This window comes from Chrysemys picta, chromosome 1, assembly GCF_011386835.1.
Source record: "Chrysemys picta bellii isolate R12L10 chromosome 1, ASM1138683v2, whole genome shotgun sequence".
Lineage (NCBI taxonomy): Eukaryota > Metazoa > Chordata > Testudines > Emydidae > Chrysemys > Chrysemys picta.
Genome location: NC_088791.1, coordinates 242,050,792 through 242,067,837, shown reverse-complemented (window position 1 = coordinate 242,067,837; position 17,046 = coordinate 242,050,792). Strand labels below are relative to the sequence as shown.

The window sequence follows — 17,046 nt, the reverse complement described above, 5'->3', positions numbered from 1 at the left end:
TATGTCAAAGTTTCTGCATTTGCTTTTGTGCATTTTCACATATATGATACATTGTTCTAGCTTAACTGTAATAAATGAAAAGAACATTCAGTAACATAAAGGACATCTCTATCTTGCAAAGGAAAGCTAGTATCTGTGAATCAAATCTTAGCAAACCTCATATTTTTAATTTTTTAAATCTCATGTACATATTTACTATAAAGTCATCATTCAAATCCTGCTAGCATTTCCTCTGAATCCTGTGAAGTGTTTGATTTGTCCTAGAGTTCTCAGCTAGCGTACTGTTTCTGTACATACAATATTATATTTGTGTAGAAGCTCTCCATAGCAACTAATGAGCTCCTGAGGGTAAGAAAAGAAATAAAGCTCAAGTTTGATTTACAAAAATGAAGCAGTCATTTTCCATTTTTAGTACTGAGTTTGAAATGATTCACAATTCAGCTGCATTGTCATTAGATTCCTGTACAACTGACATGGAAAACTTAAGCTAACCCTTAAACAACCCTACTGTGCTCTTAGAGAACTACATTAGCAGCCTCCTTACATGCTATATGTGGAGCAGTATTTGTGCTGTGTGTCTTCATTTTTCTATGAATAGGGGATACACCTTGCAAGCTACATGAGCAGTACTGAGGAGTGGAGTGTCTAAGCTGAGCTGTAGTAAGGAGTTCACTGTCAGCGATGTTAGGGCTATTTCATTACTACTACTCCTCCAGGATATCATAGCAGCCATTTAATTTTATGTTTGCTCTGCATCTGCCTTGTCTTTGTTCCATCATACATTTTTTTTCATCTGTTTGTTATTTGAATTCTGAAACTACAAAATGGAATCAGAGTCAAAGTAGACCAGGAAAGTAGACTGGAGGTATTCCACAGAATGTCCTGTTTGTGATACCTAATGGCACATCCTATCTGGTAGCTGCAAAGGATGTCTTTCTGTAAAGCACTTTGTTTTTGCAGAATGGGGTAGGAGCTAAGGTAGTTGCTTTCGCTCTTTTTAGGAAAGGGAAAAAAATAAAAGTGTATTAAATTGATTGTAGTCAGGGGCGGCAGTCAGGCTGCCTTCGGCGGCATGCATGCAGGAGGTCCGCCGGTCCCATGGTTTCAGCAGCAATTTGGAGGCAGGTATGCCGAAGGTGCAGAACCAGTGGATCTCCCGCAGGCATGCCGCCGAAGGCGGCTTGACTGCCGTGCTTGGGGCGGCAAAATACGTAGAGCCGCCCCTGGTTGTAGTCCCTGAGTTTTACTAGTGATCATCTTATTATCTTGATTGTTGTAATCTCTTCAGAACTCTCTCCCCCTCTCCAGGCAATGAGCCCGTATTGCCCTCTTTTGCCTTTTCCAGAGTCTCATCTTTCTCTATATCCCTTCTGCATCAGAATCTAGAACTATCCACTCTTTGTTGCTCTCCATGACTTTGGTGTATCCAAAAGATTTCCTATGTAAGGTAAAATTTAGGATTCCTTCTGAGAGACAAACAGAAATTGTGAATGGAAAAAAACAAAGATCTAGCCAGTTCTCCTTCTCTTTTTGGCAAGTGTGTCTTGCTACTCAACAAACATACATACACTTAGGATTCCAAGCATATATCCATCCTTGCTGTAAATGCATCACAAACTGTACTACTTTCCAGTCACCATTCTCATGAGAAAAAACTCTTAGCTTTAATTTTCTCTTCTACTGCTCTCATTTGTGACTATGTATTATCCTCCGGCACTGCAAATAGAACTCTTATTTTCCTACTATAGATTTCTCTTCAAGTATCTGAAAACTACAGTAAAATCTTCCCTTTTCCAGTCTCCATTTGTATGTGATAAACTTGTTGAAATACTACAGGGAAGGGTGCTAGTAATACCTAAGCTTTATTTCTTGAGCCTTTCCTCCTATGGCAAAACAGCCCTTTCATATCACAAACCAATCTCCTTTCCTTCTGAAACTTCTCTAAACCCTGGATAACCTTTTCTATAGGGTGTGATCTAAACTGTATGCAATATTCCACTTGTGACCCTACATATACTCTCTTTGAATTTGAAACATGGTCTGTTATTTATCCAATTTATGATCCTGTTGGATTCCTTTACCAACATTATGCATCATGATTCTGCCTTCATTGTATTACTCAGAACCAAAATCCATTTATTTTCTCTCATCCGTTTCATGAATATTTAACTTCCCCACACACCCATACCAGCCTATATATAACACATCAACCATTTCCAAACAATGAAAATGATTTCCCAGTTACCCATTCTAAGAAAATTTCACCTTTTACCTCACTAAAAACGTTGTGCTGTTCTCCTTTTTGTTTTTGAATGTATGTATACATTCGTCCAATGATAATTTTCATCATTTTAGACTACAAATACAGTTTTATTGGGATTTCCCCCTGAAAAACTGCATGAGGTCTTGACCAAGTAGGCCCAAAGAAAGTTTAAAAAAGGACAAAAAAACCCCAAAATAAACCAAGACACTGGAGTAGGACACAGGCGGTCTGGACTCAGTTCCTGACTCTGTCACAGCCTTCATGTGTGATGTTGAGTAAATCATGTGGTCTCTCTGTGCCTCAATTCCCCATTTGTAAAATGGAAATAATACTTCCTTTCTCCCACCATTTGGTGTTGTTTATTTAGATTGTAAGCTCTTCAGGGCAGGGACTCTTACTGGTTTATATAGCCCCTTGCACAGTGTAGCTCTGATCTCTGTTGGGGTCTCTGGGCACTAATATAATACAACAAAATAATAATACATACACTTCTGGTGGCCCTCATCATCTGCAATAGCCTGTCTTTCTGTGGGGAAAGGCTAGCACCCTGAGAAAGAAGAACATCAGGGTTCAGGGCTGAGTCCACTTTTGGCACTAGTGACAGCTTTGTTTTTATTAAACAGATTTTCTTCAGGCCCAGGCCTGCAGGAATGCCATCAGAATGAACAAAGTCTTTCAGCCATGCAGAAAGCCAGTTTTAATACAGGTAATTAAAAATGGATGTTAGCTTGTGTTAAAATTCCATTTGAACACCATTGTGGGTTTTATGAAAACACTACAATGCAGGTTTCTAATTTTGCTTGTTTTGTTGGCACTGGCAATTCTATTGTTCAATTCAATTTATATTGTGCCCATCAAAGCATTCAAAAGATAGAATACTTGGATGAATAAAGTTTATGTAATTTCCTGAAATTCAAATTAAAAATATCTTTCTATCCCTACAGTTTTAGCAACATGGTAATACCCTTTGATTAATGATTTTTTTCCTGTTTCTTCAAGAAACTTTCTCCAATTTCCTTGTCAAATGCTGCTGATCATCTTAGAATATCAGAAAAGGCAAAGTTAATAAATTGCACATAGTAAATTCAACTGTGCTGAAACCATTATCACCAGAAATGCCTTACCTCCCTCCCCCACACTCCCCGCACACACACACACACACACACACACACACACACACACACACACACACACACACTCTCTTTTGCTATTAGTCACTTCAGCCTGTCCTTGCCGCAAGCTAAGTAAGAAAATGTCAAAGATTTTTCATCTCCGAGATCTGATGAAGTTATACCCAGTTTATTCCTTCTGAAGCCTAGGCCTTGTGTGTATTTGTGTTTAGTGTTCCTGTGAATTGATGAGGAAGGCTTTCTAGTTTAGCTGCTTCACTTTACGTAGAACCAGGAATTAAGACATGCTGTGTTTGCCAATATCTCCTGGTATTCTTCCAGAAGCATATGAAACCAAGCATTTCCTGAACTGAATCTGTAGCATGTTAATATCTAGTTATCTGTGTAATTATAGAACTGATAACCAAACCCCAAAGAGTTTGGAGGTTTGGTTTGGTCCTGAGGAGAATAAAGAAGATAAAGGATTATCTGAAATGTTGTCATACTTAGAGTAGTGGTGTCGATTTAGCGGGTCTGGTGAAGACATGCTAAATTGATGGCAGAGCGCTCTCCCAGCGACTTCAGTACTCCACCTCAACGAGAGGCAGAAGCTATATTGTAACTTAAGTAACTTAACTAGTGTAACTTAGATTGACTTACAAAGTTAGTGTAGACAAGGCCTAAGTCTAAAAAACACTGGCTGGCACAAATAAGATAATTGTGCATACAACTCCACCCTTTGTTTTCCTTGGCTATTCAGACTGTAAGCTCTTCAGGGGCAGGAGACTGTATGTGTGTGTATAGCAGTTAGCACAATGGGAACCTGATCTTTGTTGGATGCTATTGTAATGCAAATTATTAACTATTATACTGTTGCCAAATGTAGACTTGTAAATGGCGATGACAACTGTGAGCTATAGACAGCCGCAACTGAAGGGGACTGGAAAAACTGAAGCATGAAGTCAAGACACTGTTAAAAAAGAACAGGAGAAAATAGGTGGAAAATGAAAAGGAGGTTACTCGAGAGGGAAAGATAACTAATAAATGATTCAAGCACACAAGGATCAAGAGGTCAGTGCAGGATATGGTAGGGCCTCTTCTAGGAAAGAAAGGTAATTTACTGATGTAAGAGATACACTAGAAGTGCAAAAACACCAAAATGAATCCTTTATCTCCGTGACCGTTTTTTGGGAAGGATGGGGAAAGATGCTAGGAACAGAGATAAATTTCCCATGGGAGGAAAGGGGGAGGGGAAGAGGGAGAGAATAAAAATTCAGGCCATAACGGGAGATCAAAATAGATTCTAAGATATTTCACTGTGAACATGTCACATGATTTTTTTTAGCTATGATGGAAAAATTAAGCAATGTAATAGTAATTATATATAATATGCAGATATATTATCTTGAGTATGAGATAGCAAATAATTCTTAAAATGCAGTTCTAGTGTAAAGAGCAACTGTGTGATAAACAGCACCTTCTTACTCCAGAGATCTGTGCACAAAGATAAGAGTGTAGTGTTTATTATTTCTGTACCCCCTCTGCACTCCATCCCATGAATGCATAAAAATTGGCACTTGGGTCCCCTGCAATTTCTCCAAAATGATTTTTGACTGATCTATTTCTCTTTAATTTTTTTTGCATTGCTCTTCATTCTCACTTTAAAAATCTCCCCTCTTTCAGTAGTCCAAGGTGTGAGCATCTGTTTATTTCTTGAAAGAGAAAATCAGGTTTGATCATGAGGCACGTTTTCTCTCACGCACTAAATAACAAAATCTCTGCAGTAGGCCCGAAGGGGGAAAGTTTTAAAAAAGATCACTTTCAAAAGAATGAAATACGGCCTTTTCAAGGCTTTGGTTCAAGTACTTATCAGTAAAGAGCACTCCAGAAACCTTTTATCCCATCAAAGCACATGTCCTTCTCCTTTACTGATGGAGCTATAGAGAAAAGGCCATGCATAAGTTGTGTTGCTGTGGCATAAATAATAAAGATGAAGACAACTGATTATTTTAAAAGTCTGCCACAAATACAATTAGCTGAGTCCACTGCTGGGTTTCTACTTATGTTTCGACTAGAGAAATGTTTCACTGCAGTGTCTACTAGTGAAGTGCTTATAAGTTTCAGAAAGGACAGCAGGCTGCTGTTGCCAGCACAAAAAATAAAGATGACCGGCTTTTCCATATCAAGACACTTTCCTGTCATGTTTTTACAATCAGTGTTTGACTTAAAAAAGAAAAATCTTTTCCCACTTAGTATGGCTGAGACAGCAGGTGCTCTTATGAAAAAAAAAATCATTTTTGGTGCCTAATATCAACCATATGCTGGCCCCTGAAATGAGAAAAACTGAAGAGTGCAGTAAATTAAAATATGCTTATCCCACTCAGGCTCATGAACCTTTGAAGTCAAGCGATGAGTCGGTTGTAGCAATGGAGTCTTACAAACACCAGAGTGCAAAACTGTGGTGGAGCAATGGTGTGGTTTGAATGGGGAACCAGTGAAGCACTGAAGCAGCAGTGCCTGGGGGCTGGTATGCTGGGAAGCAGCTCTTGATGCTCCCTGCGGTGCTGTTCTACTGAGAGATGTATAGAAGGGAGGGGCCATGGCTGGGCCATGGCGCCACACAGATCTGACCTTCCCACACACCCTGAGCTCCTCAATATATCCAACAAAAGGAGAATAGGGCAGTTTGTGTCTTCTATACCTTGTAATGGACTACGGTGCTATCCAGTGAAGTCAATGGAAAGATCCCCACTGATTTCAATGGGCTTTGGATCAAGCGCCACACAGGCGGAGACATAATTACGTAAGAACAACCATATTAGGTCAGACCAATGATCCATCTAGCCCATTATCCTGTCTTCCAACAGTGGTCAATGCCAGGAGCTTCAGAGGGAATGAACAGAACAGGTAATCATCGAGTGATCCATCCCGTATTGTCCACTCCCACTTCTGGCAAATAGTCCAGAGACACCCAGAGCATGGGGTTGCATCCTTGACCACCTTGGCTAATAGCCATTGATAGACCTATCCTCCATGAACTTTTCTAGTTCTTTTTTTGAACCCTGTTATAGTTTTGGCCTTCACAACATCCTCTGGTAACAAGTTCCACAGGTTGACTGGGCATTGTGTGAAGAAATACTTCCTTTTGTTGGTTTTAAACCTGCGGCCTATTAATTTCATTTGGTGACCTCTAGTTCTTGTGTTATGAGAAGGAGTAAACAACACTTCAATATTCACTTTCTCCACACCAGTCACAATTTTATAGACCTGTATCATATGCCCCCTAGTCATCTAATTTCCAAACTGAAAAGTGTCAGTCTTTTTAATCTCTCCTTATATGGAAGCTGGTCCATTCCCGTAAACATTTTTGTTGCCCTTCTCTGTATCTTTTCCAATTCTAAGATATCTTTTTTGAGCTGCGGTGACCAGAACTTGAAGTATTTGAGGTGTGGAGATACTATGGATTTATATAGTAGCATTGTGATATTTTCTGTCTTATTATCTATCACTTTCCTAATGATTCCTAACATTCTTTTTTTTACTACTTTTTTGAATATTAGGCCCACAGTATTTTGAAACAAACATTATTACTGTTAGGAACCTATGGTTATGGAGTTTGGTGTTTCCCAAATGGCAGGTCCTGATCCACCGGGTGAGTCACAGGAAGGTTCTGGATGTGCCGTGGGGCCCTAGGCAAATATACGCTTCTCCTGGGCGAGTACAGAGGGGAGGCCCTGGGATGAAATGTGTTGGAAAGCAAATCCACCCTGTACTCACCCTGCGGCGGCAGCTGCTGTCCCGCGGGTCTGCTCCCAGTTCCCTCCTCCAAACATTGCAACCTGGCACACACTCACAGCCCCACTCACTCGAATTTGCCTTGGCTACTCCTCTGTCACCTCTCTTGATATTCACCCCTTCTTGTCAACTGTTGAGAATAGGCCACTTCCACCTTAATTGATTTGGCCTCGTTAGCATTGACCCCCGACTTGGTAAGGCAACTCCCATCTTTTGATGTGCTGTAATATTTATACTGCTTACTGTATTTTTCACTCCATGCATCTGATGAAGTGGGTTTTCACCCACGAAAGCTTAGGCCCAAATAAATTTGTTAGTCTCTAAGGTGCCACAAGGACTCCTCGTTGTTTTCACTCTCATAGTGTTGCTTTGGGTGACATGTCTAATGTTGGCATCTCCCATGCTTTATACATGCCTCTTCCCTATTTCACTGTTGGACATAAGTGAAAAAGAAATTGAAATGTTGCCATCAATGGCTGGTCTTTCTGTCCCAGTCCCTCTAGCTTCCATAGTCTAAGTTATGTGACAATAATAAAGTGAAGTGTCTAGACACTTGTTTTTATCTTTCCCAATGGGTACTATGATCCTTTCTTATAAGCTATCTTTAGTGATCCATTTTGCTAAGAACCATTACAGTTCATATTAAATATCCTTAAACTTTATACATATTCATAGATTAAATTAAAAGTCAATGTAGTGCTGTGGAAAATTACAGATTAACATTCCCGAATTTCTCTATTTATCCACAGATCAGGGACAACGTAAACCCTGGCAGTTCAAGCTCCCCTCATATCCTTCCACCTGCTTGCCACGAGACTGATCCAAAGGACTACTTCTAGGGTGAACAGGTAGGTCACTGTCCGTGCATTTTCTTTAGCACCTGTGCTAAGGCATTCAAAAAGAATTCCAGAGAATGCTAATCCTGGGGATGGAGAAGCACTTCTCATCATGCGTCTACTTATCGGAAACAATCGTTATCATTTCTGAGCCTTGTTGGCCTTTTTGATGAAAAATGATACCAGTTGTGACACTGGCATTATCAAAGTCCAATAAAGGGCTTCTTTAAGTTATTGTGTTTTAAAAGGTAACATATAGAGGAAAGTATTAAAATACACAATTAAGCATAAAAAATAATGTTAATTTAATGAACGTGTGAAACCAAACAAATGGCATAACAAAAACAGCTCATTCAGTGGCAGAAAAACAAACAAAACTCTCAGTAAGGTTTGGTCTACACGAGCAACGTATGTTGGTATGTTGGAAAATGTTGGAAAATCCACCTCCCTGAGTGACGTAGTTATACCGACTTGACACCCCCCCTGCACTCCCCCCAGTGTTGACAGTGCTATGCCTACAGGAGGGCTTCTCCCATCGACATAGCTTTTGGGGTGGTGGATTAACTATGCCAATGGGAGAAGCTCTCCCATCAGCATAGGTAGTGTCTTCACTAAGCACTGCAAGGGTGCGGGCAGCTGTAAGTGCTGTAAGTGTAGCCAAGCCCTAAATGTTAAAGGACAGTAGTTTGTGACCACTTTCCCTCCAAAGCTAATACTGACTAACCATCAAAGACCTTTGGCATTTAATAGTTGAATGGCACTGTTCACATTCGAAAAGGTTCTCGGCTGGGTGGCTTGAGTGGTCAAAAAGCCCATTAGGTTATTGTGGTAGAATAAGGTTAAAATCAGCAATGGACAAACTGCAAAAGATTTAGAATTTGGGTTCTGTCCAGATAAACACCTAATAGTCTGGAGGATTATCCAAAGCTTATCAAAAACCCCTTGAGTTTGCAAAATTTAGCTGGCAATCTCACAGGAACACGTTTTTCTCATGCTATTTCCAGCTAAATATTACAGACTTGATTTGGATAAGCTTCAGATGATCCAAACTTATGGGTGCTAATCCAAATTGAACTGAACCTCTAACCTTTGGAGGGTTTCCTGACACTATCAACACTTCCGAATGACAAAATAAAGAGAGAACCAAAAATGAAACAGCCAAGGAATTAAGAGATAAAGAAAGAAAGCCACATAGTAAATAGAAAAGTTTTGCCATAAAAGCAAAAAGGAAAACATATTGCCTCCTTGAGCAGAATGTACCAGTAGCATCATGTAAAGAAACAACTTAATCAGTTTTTGATTTATAGAGCTGTAGCAAGAGGGGGGAAATTCTCAAGGCTTTGGAATACTTTTATTTTACCTTGCTAGACCAAAAACAGATTAGTTTCCACACATAAAATGTTTACAGTGAGTTAGTCTATAATGCGGACAGGACAAAATCTCAGATTCTGAAATGAGGAAGGCCACATTGTGAGTTACAAATAAATTGTATTAAGGCCTCTAAGGATGAGTATAAAAAAGTGTAAAACTAATTTGAAAGCACATGTATAAAAATTACTGTGACTGCAGCCTTTAAATTGGATGCTGCAAAAAGAAAGTTACTAATGATCGTTCTGATGCTGCTACCCTCAGAGTCTTGAGATTTTTTATTTTTGACTTCAAAGGGAAGAAGGATCAGACCCAATATTTGCAATATAAAGCTTTCTTCATAATCAGTCTGCAGAGCAACAGGTATTGCAGCTCTTTCATGTGGACTGAAAAATATGCAAAGAGAAGTTTCCAGCTGACACGAGTTTAGCTCCGATTCTCTGACTGGCCAGCAGGAGGTTCTCTTTTGGATCATGATCTGCTGCCTACAGACCACAGAGGTCCTGGTCCAATTTTCAGCTGCCATAACATTGATACATACTCAACAGGCTAAATATTCTGCTACTGTAAATGGACTTATCTCCAATGACACCACTGGATTTTCGCCCATTTGTACCAGCAGACTATTTGGCCTAACAAATTCAATCCCGAAAAAGGGGATTTGCTCTAGGGTCTTGCCACCAGTTAGCCAGCACAATAGAACTAGCTTGTAATGTTTTGAAAACTGATATCTCAGGATGCTGTGGATACTGCATCATAAATAGCTGAGTGGAATATTTGCAAAACATTTGTCACTGAATTTTGCCTGTTTTCACAATAGCAACACTTCTGTAACATTGTGGTATTTTTGCAAAATGTTTCACATTTTTAAAAAGTGAAGTTTTGTGACATATTTTCACTGAAAAATTTGCAGCTAATATTTGCTTAACTTTTTTTAGTTGGGTTGATTGGTGAGAGGTCGCATGGTATAAATTTTGGTTCCTTGATTGGTTGATCCAATCCTTTGTATTTAGAAGGGAGGCAGAAACCATTCTGATTGCGCTTTTTGGAAGGATAGGCTATAATTAGGAGTCTTCCTTTCAAATAATAAAGCAAAAATTAGTTCATCTTTTTTTACATCAAAGCAAAACTGATCCATTTGATTCACAATTTACCATGTATTTCCCTTTCATTACCAATACATACTATGCCAGATGAGTGTTTGATGTGTCACATTTACATAGTGTATACCTATTCATAGTTTTAACTGTCTGTATTTTCCTGAAAGGTTTGCTATATACTTTGATATTTTCCTCATCCCACATCAACTTTGATCTGACAAGAGTGTATTGCATCAACAATGGCTTTGTTATAGTCTATCTGCTTGCATCACATTTGTTATGTTGTGTTCTAATGGCAACTGCTCACGGAGGTCTATGCAGTGTAGGTGTAGCCGTGTCAGTCCCAGGATATTAGAGAGATAAGGAAGGTGAGGTAATATCTTTTATTGGACCAACTCCTGTTGGAGAGAGAAACAAGCTTTCGAGCTGCACCGAGCTCTTCTTCAGACCTGAAAGCTTGTCCCTTTCACCAGCAGAAGTTGGTCCAATAAAAGATATTACCTTGTGATGTTGCACTCTATATGCTTTATAAAATATGTTTGTAAGTGTGAATATGATGTAACTGGAAAATGCTTTATGCAAAAAGTCTCTTGTAAGGTATCATTACAAAGCTTATCATTTACTGAGTGTGGTTATCCTATTTGTATGAATGTATCATTCTTGTATCTGAAACTAGGAATATGAAATATAACTCTGAGGTGCTATTGTAATTATGCAAAGTGTAGGCTACTAATGGTGGTTTGGAATCTTGATGGCTCCCATTGACTGGACAATTGACTGTAGATGGCTCTGTTTACCTGCAAGCCTCCACTGCATACGTGTGGGCCAGTCCTGAAAGAATGGAGGAGGGCTCACAGGACATGTGAACATGTCACATGACACTGGAATCAATCTTTAACCTGGTGCTTTTCCATTTAGAAGGAGGAGTGGGAACCCAAAGAGAGACAAGGGATTCCCGCCTTGAGCCAAAGCTATAAAAGGGGGTGGAAAAGAACAAAGGGGGCTGCCAGTCATAAGAATTCCCCTAGTTACCACCTGAGCTGGAACTAACAAGAACTGTACTGGGGAAAGGATTGGGCCCAGACTAGGAAGAAGTCTAGACTGTGAAAGACACTTATTGGAACATCTGAGGGTGAGATTTACCTGTATTCATTTTCTTAATGTCAGTGTTTCTCAAACTGGGGTCGCTGCTTGTGTAAGAAAAGCCCCTGGTGGAAAAGTCCGGTTTGTTTACCTGCACCGTCCATAGGTCCAGCCGATCGCGGCTCCCACTGGCCGTGGTTTGCCGCTGCAGGCCAATGGGGGCTGCTGGAAGCGGCAGCCAGTAAGTCCCTCGGCCCACGCCACTTCCAACAGCTGCCATTGGCCTGGAGCAGCAAACCGCGGGCAGTGGGAGCCGCGATCGGCCGGACCTGCGGATGGGACAGGTAAACAAACCGGCCCGGCCCGCCAGGGGCTTTCCCTACACAAGCGGCGACCCCAGTTTGAGAAACACTGCTTAATGTAATAGGCTTAGACTTGTGTGTTTTGTTTTATTTTGCTTGTAACTTACTTTGTTCTGTCTATTACTTGAAACCACTTAAATCCTATTTTTATACTTAATAAAATCACTTTTGTTTATTAAGTAACACAGAGTAAGTGATTAATACCTGAGGGAGCAAATAGCTTTGCATATCTCTCTATCAGTTTTATAGAGGGTGGACAATTTATGCGTTTACCCCGTGTAAGCTTTATACAGAGTAAAACGGATTTATTTGGGGTTTGGATCCCATTGGGAGCTGGGTGCTGGAGACAGGAGTACTTGCTAAGCAGTTTTCAGTTAAGTCTGCAGCTTTGGGGTCATGGTTCAGACCCTGGGTCTGTGTTGCAGCAGATTAGTGTATCTGGCTCAACAAGACAGGGTTCTGGAGTCCCAATCTGGCAGAGAAAACGGGCTCAGAGGTAGTCTCAGCACATCAGGTGACAGTCCCAAGGGGGTCTCTGTGACCGAACCCATCACACCTCACCCACACTGAGGCCTACTCAGTTGAGTAAGGCCACCTTTCCACACAACAAAGAGGCACTTTTGAAGCAGCAACAGCACTGGCCAAAAAAAGAAGAAAAAAAAAAGGAGACATAAGCACATCTTCAAAACAGGCACAAGTATCCGGGGGGCGGGAGGAGGGGTGTCACAGCAGGGAACAGAAGGAGAGGCGTAACATCAGGCACATGGCTTCCTGATCACATGTCACATCCCATCCTAGCAGACTTAGAGAGCTGCTGCAGGCAAATGTCTGGCTAATTTTGACTAGAATTAGCAAATAATCAGGGACTCCGGATATGTTTTGAGTCCAGAATCTAGGGACACAGTTTGTTCATACAGAGGCTAATGTTGATTTGTTGTTATTGCTGTTTATTTATATTGTGGTAATGTTCCCCAATCAAATCCTTGTGCTAGGATCTCTACAGCATATAAGAAAACAAGATCCATGCCCTGAAGATCTTATAGCTTAAAAAGACATAAAACAGACAGAATGTAGGGGAAAGAGGCACACCAATCGGCAATCAGCAAGTGTCTCTAGTTTAAATGGTAAAGCCCCATCTGCATCATCAGTGTGCTCTCTCACACACACACACACCAGTCTGTCTGTCGGTACTCCTTCATGAAGAAGGAGTTACTCCTATGGGCTGGTTCTGCTCTCCTACCCTGCTACAAAATCTGGAGAGGAGGGTTCATTTCGGCAGGATTCATCATATCTGATATAGCCAAGAAAATATTTCCCCCTATTTTGCCCAGCTCATTGTGGATCTGTAGTTATTGTTGCAGCCTGCATTATTAGATGGCTAAGACACTTAAGCTGCACGAATGATTACAAAGCTGTAATTGCTGTACTTAATTAGATCTTGTGCAGGTCTAGTGAGGGGTCTAGAGTCAGTGCATGTCACTGCTATATTGAAATCTTCTTAATGCATAGCAAACACGAAAAACCAAATGGTCCAATGCAAAGTGCAAACAATTCACTGCCAGGAACATTTCTGCATTGGCAGGGGAGTGTAGAAAATGACAGTCGTCGATCTTTTCCATCTCTGATATCTATATTTCTGTACTCAAACTGCTCTGCTGCTGTTCCACTACCCCACTTGCTGTGCTAATTCTAGTGGAATATATGAAACTGAAACACTCTGGGAGCTCATTCTGCTAGAGGGGCTTGTTACTGTACTTTGGCAGCAGTTGGCAATCAGACTTAGCCGCTTTGTATTGCTCATTACAACTTACTAACCACTGCCACTTTGAAAGGCTCCTGTGGAATTTCACTTTTGAAATGGTGGGTCTGTCACTAAAAATAGAATGTAAATGCTAAACTAATGACAAAGCAACAATTAAAATTGATCATCCGTAACACCAAGAAAGCAAGGAAATGCCCAACAAAGGCTATTGTGGGATTCCTAATTCACACAACTGTGCCAGGTTTTCATTGAAAGGGCTTAAAAACTTCTTCTTATTAATATATTTGTACTACGGTAGCACCCAGGAACCTTTTCCAAGGATCAGGACCCTGCTGTGCTAGGAGCTGTGTGGATAAATGTCAGAGACAGTCCCCATCTCAGAGAGCTCACTATCTAGCTGTCAGGCGGATGCAACCGGTGAACAAAACAGTCGGTGGGTGTGAGTTGTCAGGATGGGGAAACAGTGAAACAATAGAGGTTGCCTAACCAGTGCCAGATTGGAATGATGTGTAGGCGTCCCAGCGGAAGCATATTTTGAGGAGGGATTTTAAAAAAAAGAATGGGGAGGGGTATAAGGAGTGGGGTTTATAAACCTTCCCCTGCCTGGTGAGAGGTAGTGAACTAAATGCACAGAGGTGCTTGAGAGAGAATCAGACAAGTGGGTGATTGAGGCTGCCATCACCGGCAGGGCAGAGATGGAGGTGGACATCTGGACAAGTTAGTAGATCTGATAGATAGGATGAGGCTAAATGGGGAAGGGCCTTAATGGCAAAGGCAGATGCTTGTGTTTGAGGTGATAGTGCGGGCAACCAGGGGAGGGACACAAACAAGGGGGTGACATGGTCAGAGCAGTGAGCAAAGAAGATGATCCAACCCAGAAGCGTTTTGGGTAGACTTAGCAAAGGACAATGTGGCTGGCATCAAACCCAGAGAGGACGCGATTACGGTAACTGAGATGTGAGATAATGAGAACCTGAACAACAGTCTTGGCAGACTGGTCAGAGAGAAAAGGTTGAGAGCGAAAGGTTAGGTAATACAATACCTAATAGAAAAAAGTTAGGGCCTGTCTACACATGGACTCATTCCTGATTAACTCAACATGTGGATCCTCTTATTCCAGAATAAGAGTGCCATGTTTCTGCTAAGCTTAGCACACATTCAACGTGCATCAAGCTAAACAGGAACAAGGCACTCTTATCAGTAATAGTTAAACAGGAAAAACTCCATTTGTAGACAAGCCCTTAGTTTAGGATGCTCTGTCAGCCTAGCAGGAAAATTCCATTGATTTGCTACTAAATACCACAATACATGGGTTACTTTATATATAAACTTATCTATATCTAGCAGCAAAATTATTATTATTAAAGTAATACCGGTGGACATTTCAATATTTCTGTGGCAGTATATAGTGCTGAGTTTATTCCCTGGACATTGGCATCTATGCTGCCAAATGTATGTTTCATTAAGGCTATAATCTGGGTGTCTCCATTTGTCACGCCTAACTTAAAACGCCTTAAAAGAGGCCTGGTTTTCAGAAAGAGCTGAGCGTCTACTCTCTCAAAATCAAGACCCTTTGAGGAGTCTCATGTTGGCCACCCAAAATCACTAGTCCCTTTTTGAAATCTTAGTCCTAAATGTGGTGGAGGGAATCCCATTGATTTGAGTGGGAAAATGCTCAACTTTAAATACTGTAGATAGGGTATTGCTGCAGTAAATGAGAATGGATAATGTGCTCTCTTCCCTACCCCAAAGAACCAGGGTTCCTATGGAGTGTTTTCCTGTACCTGAATATTTTCTTTATATCTCCTCAATAACTAGTCACCTTATTTTCCATTAATCTTAGTCAAAAATCCTGTGATTTCCTTAATACTTGCGTAATACCATGTAGATTTGGAGTCCTACCGAAATATAAATAGTTTAATATCCGAAAATAAGGACGGATCTAACAAAACCACTGTATGGCAAAATCTCATAGCTGGCTACCATTGAAAGTATTGTATAGTCTTGAAGTTGTTTTTCAGTTATGGTGACTCATCTGAGTAACAACAAATCCTTTCCAAATATACATTCCAGGGCACATTTAACAAACAAAACACAACAACATTTTGTTTACAAAGATTTCCATTTGAATAGTATTCTGCGCACTTAAATAACCATCCATATGCAAATTAATAAACATATTGTTTGGTTCCTCTTTTTCCCCGCTCCTGGCACCAATTTTTTTTTCTGTTTGATTATTATTATTTATTATTGTGGTAGTATCTAGAGAGCCCAATGAAGGATTGCGCCCCTTTGCTAGACTCTGTACAAACGTAACAGCCTGACCCCATTGAAGTCAATAGTAGTTTGCCACTGACTTCAATGGGGCCAGGATTTCACCCACAGGGCCTTCAGTAAGGGATTCTATACTTCTTCCACTGATGATTTCCTTACTTTTGCAGCTTTATGTCTGACTTCAGCTTCACTTCAATTTGTGTGTCAATTAGTTTCATTAGTATTTTAGTTTGGTTGTCTTTTGCCATCTTACGCAAAAACCACTGTATACCTGATGTCGTGGGCGATATTCTAATAACACATCTTTCTTTACTATATTGTAGGATGTAGGTAGAAATATAGATACATAAAAGAACGCAAATTTGTCACTGCATCTTTCTGTTTGTTCGCTTAAAGAAGGTAGATTTCCAGGGGGGCGCTAAGTAATTTTTTTTCTGAAAAGGGGGGCGCTGAATAATTTTTTTTCTGGAAAGGAGGCGGTAGGCCAAATAAGTTTGGGAACCTCTGCTATAGAGGAATACTTATTACAGAATATCTATGCTGGACAGATTACTCCACGTAGATAAGGCCTATGATTCACCATTACATTTCTATACCGACTAAACTGGAGCTGGTCCATCCTCATCAATGACCTAGGTAGCTGGGTAAGTGTTACTCTGAGCACATTTAAACCCCTTTGGCCTCTTGCATCACAACCATCAATAAGGCGACAAGGTCACCAAATTTCAATTTGCTCACAGTGAATGGACCATATAGAAAATCTCACTTCTTTAGTCTCTTTTAGATGACCTGGTTTCATGCACTGCAAATGAAGACCCTGGAGGATAACAAGAGCTTAATATATAAGACACAGGGAGAGGGGGGGAATGCTGCTGGAAGATGGTTTTAGTTGTCTTTAATGACTCCTCACTGCAAGCCAATGATCTTTCAGTAGTATTTGTTAATTATCAGAACAGTACCGTAGCCAATTTTTGCTCCCCGGTCCACAATGTAACCAATATAAAGGAGGCTATGTCCCTGTATGTGCTGTCTCTCCCCCACTTAGTGGGCAAGGGCTTCCAAAATGCACACTAGAGCACAGAATATTTAACTGA

At 40.6% G+C, this 17,046-nt stretch overlaps 1 protein-coding gene across 2 annotated transcripts in view; it reads left to right on the top strand.

Annotated features, from left to right (window-relative positions):
* Positions 1–17,046, top strand: part of ST6GAL2 (ST6 beta-galactoside alpha-2,6-sialyltransferase 2) — a 260,421-nt gene that overhangs the window by 80,411 nt on the left and 162,964 nt on the right. For both annotated transcript variants that reach the window (XM_005306968.5, XM_008166759.4), the window contains exon 2: positions 7,917–8,015. The gene's annotated coding sequence lies outside the window, so the exon portion shown is untranslated. The remainder of the gene's footprint in view (positions 1–7,916; positions 8,016–17,046) is intronic.